The sequence below is a fragment of the Squalius cephalus genome, assembly GCF_949319135.1.
Source record: "Squalius cephalus genome assembly, chromosome: 1".
NCBI lineage: Eukaryota > Metazoa > Chordata > Actinopteri > Cypriniformes > Leuciscidae > Squalius > Squalius cephalus.
Window position 1 is genome coordinate 27,894,510 of NC_137122.1, and position 3,762 is coordinate 27,898,271.

At 39.6% G+C, this 3,762-nt stretch overlaps 1 long non-coding RNA gene across 1 annotated transcript; it reads right to left on the minus strand.

Moving 5' to 3' along the window:
- Positions 1–630: 630 nt before the first annotated feature.
- On the minus strand, positions 631–2,098 carry LOC307158389. Its single transcript, XR_013821223.1, has 3 exons — positions 939–2,098; positions 817–863; positions 631–686 (listed from the first exon to the last, which is right to left on the minus strand). It is a non-coding gene; the product is annotated as an uncharacterized lncRNA (long non-coding RNA).
- Between the last annotated feature and the right edge of the window lie 1,664 nt (positions 2,099–3,762).

Below are 3,762 nucleotides of genomic sequence, written 5' to 3' on the forward strand. Positions count from 1 at the left end.
GCACGCAGTATTGCCCGCTCTAGCTCTGCTGTGCTGCCTGCTGCACTGCGTTGACAAATTATGAAAAATTAAGGATAATTTTTTGGCTTCAGTATCTCGAGAAAAGATGACTTTTCCCGTAGCGTAAGTTCCTTACGCAATACTCGTTCCCTCTCTAGAGAGAACCGAGGTTACGTGAGTAACCGAGTATCGTTTTCTGTTTCAGAATGGGAGGTATGTTAAACCTGAGAAAGCAGAGTAAGTCAAGCCCGTTTCTGAAAGAGAGGTAACTTATACTCAGAGTCAGTTACCATGGTAACTTACTCTGTGAACCTAACCTGGTCGGGAGCAGGTTTTCTACGGTAAACCCAGAATTTCTATCGGTCTCCTCCCCTTTTTTAAAGGGGAAGCGGTGTTTAAACACCTCATTCATTCCTTCAGTACATTTTTATTAATAAAATTAATATTTTATTAATAAATAAAATATTGCTATTTTTACTGCAGTTTTTTTCTATTTTTTTTAATAAGATGAAGTCTATATAACTCCTTAACTGGCAACTGAAAATACAGTAGTAGATTAGAGTTACATAATGTAGTTCTAAACAAATTCTACAGAATTAAACAGTGGCATTTACTGAAAATCACTGAAATGTGTTCATCTGTGCAACAGAAGTTGATGGACCATCCTCTTGCTGTTCTTCCACACTCTGAGGGCGGAGGGAGAGATAAGAATACCCTTTTATACTTAGATTTAAACTTAGATTATCCACATAAAAATTTGAAAAAAATCTGAATGGGTAGATTGTTTGATGTGTAGACACATAATATTAACATTACCTCTGTAGGCCTCTCTGTGGCAGCAGAAACTATTTATCCTCATCATCCTGTGCAGATGAGCATTTGGTCGAGTGCACTTTATAACACTATTTAATTTCTGGTGTATTGAGTAGGCGACTTACAACTGCCTGGGGTTCTGTTGGGACAGGAGGCTCCAAAAGACAGATATTACCATCAGAATCTGTTAGGACCAACAAAAAACCCAACCTCAAAGTAAAATAAATGGAAATATCAAAAATAGCCTATCTAAAAAATAACACATATGTAAACCTCTTACATTTTATGAAGGCCCTTGGATCTTCAGGAGTGACTGGCTCTGAAGTCCCTCCTGGAATTCCCTCAGCCAAAAATGCTGCTGCACTGCTAGACACTGGATGCTATTTAGTTATTTAATATGTCAAATGTTTGTAAAGTCAGGTAGCCTTCACCCATGATATGCTCAAGCCTTACCTGATTGAATTATGTTTTTATATTTAATTTTCAGCTGCTGCCTTGTTCTTTTAATGCCTGCAGGATTGCTCCACATGAAAATTAAAATTAGGTTGAATAACATAGGCCTACTGTTCTTCCAGTTTCACCTCTGATATTATAACAGTTGGGTAAGTTACTCTAAAATAGTTATCAATGTTATCTTCAACAGTGTAATTAGATTAATGTAATAATTACTATCTTTAGAAAGTATTGGTCTACTTATTACTAATTACTAAATCCCATATCAACCTCAACCACTTGAACAATACAAGGAGAGACAAGAAACTGCACTTTTAATGCTTTCAAATAAACAATATACAATTGCATGAACTATTCTTGAATTGACCAAAGTGTGTAGAGGGAGAAGGTTAGATAAAAAATATACCTTTTAAAAATGTGTTAAATCCACTATTGTTTTATACAGAATTGTTCTCTATAGTCTATGCAGTAGCCTATTTAATGTAATTACATCAGATTTTATTTTAAATTACAGAAGAATTAAGAGTTATCCCTTTAATTAAATCACAATATTTAGATTACTTGGTAATTAATTACACCCAACACTGTATAACAGTAATTCCTCTTTTTGTTTGGCGCTGTTGCCATGGTGACTCATAATATCTGCGCTCCATTGATAATGGCTTTTTATAGTTGTGGTGCACGCGCTTAACTCAGAGTAGGTCAACTCAGAGTTGATTGAACTAACTCATTTCAGCTGTTCTGTAACCGAAAACTCAGAGTTTCCCATCTCAGGGTAAGTCAACTCAGAGTTCAAGTTTTAACTCAGAGTTGGGTGAACCTCCTTATTGAAACAGGCCCCTGGGATAGAAGAGTATCCATCGTTGAGCACTCAAAAATCTGGGCGGAAGCAGTAAGCCATCCGGGAACTTCTCGCCTACTCTTTATGAATACTGATGTTTCGAACGTACTGCTTCCTTCACGTACTGTTTTCGCCTACTATATAGTAGGAAAGTAGGCATATTCGAACGCACTTAAAGGGGGGGTGAAATGCTCATTTTCACTCAATCTCCTGTTAATCTTGAGTACCTATAGAGTAGTATTGCATCCTTCATATCTCCAAAACGTCTTTAGTTTTATTATATTTATAAAAGAAAGATAGGCTGTACCGAGTCTTTCCGGAAAAAAACGAGCGGCTGGGGGCGGGCCGTGTGGGCGGTGTGCTATAGCTGTGCTAACCGAGCTAACAACAACACAGAGAGACATTTGAAGCAGTTTACTCACCGCCTGCGACCGCGAACCTTTATCATTGCGACTGCTCGATCCTTAAGCATTAGACGATCTGCAAATCCGTCGATCTGGGCTTTGTTTATAAAACAATCATCGTCGAAATGCAGGGAACAAAGAGTCTTGCACAACCTCTGTTGATGCTTCGAAAAAACAAACTCCATCTACTGTTCCCTTAACGCTGGGTTCTTTGGGAATCTGTGCAGGGTTGTCTTGCCCTGGCAACCAAAAACCCACTTCTTTGGTGACATTGACTTCCCTAAAAGCCGAGCATAGCGCTTTGGGGTAACGTACTGCTTTCGCTCTCTTCTCTCTCTGGTCTACGAGTGCGCGCGCGCCCGCGGATAGGTGTGCCCTTAGGACCCATATAAGGAAATTCCGCACCATCTTACGTAACATAGACCCATACTCGAAAAAAACTTTCCGAAACTTGTGACAAACCGGAAGGAGTATTTTTGGAACAAAAATACTCCTTCAAACGTACAACTTAGTTTTTGAAACTTTGTCCATGTTTAGCATGGGAATCCAACTCTTTAACAGTGTAAAAAACTCAGTATGCATGAAATAGCATTTCACCCCCCCTTTAAGTCCGAATCTCGCGATAATTAGTACGTCACCCAGGTAATTCTCGCCTACTCTTTTGGATCCGTACATACTTTTTCGCTCGCCTACTCTTTTTTCCATACTAAATAGTAGGGAAGTATGCGGTTTCGAACGCAGCCGTGCTGCGTTCCAGTCCACTTTTAGACACGCACTTGCGAACTTCCCTAAGCACTTCCCCTCGAGGGAATCCCCACTGCCATTTTGAAGTGCGTTCCACTTCGTGAAGTGGGCGAGGGAAGTTTAGATGGACAGACCCTCGTTCCCTCGATTTTGACCGAGGGAGCGAGTCTACTTCATATATACACTTCAGGCACCTATATGTCCCACAATGCAGTACGATTGTGACGTCACCACAAATCTCGTCTAATCACCACCACAACAAACAACTCTATGATATATTACAGTTTTTCTCGATTGCTTAAACACATTTCTTGAAACTATGCCTCGTATTCTCAAAACTATAAACACAAATCCATAACGTCTCACCCAATTCCCCAAACATCCTATTTTCAGGTCAAAATGAAGCTCTACACTCTAAACCATTCACTCTTGCTGAAAAACCAAACTTTGCCCTCAAACAGGACACACAAGCCCTCAAAATCACACACACTACAACACAGTCTAAGA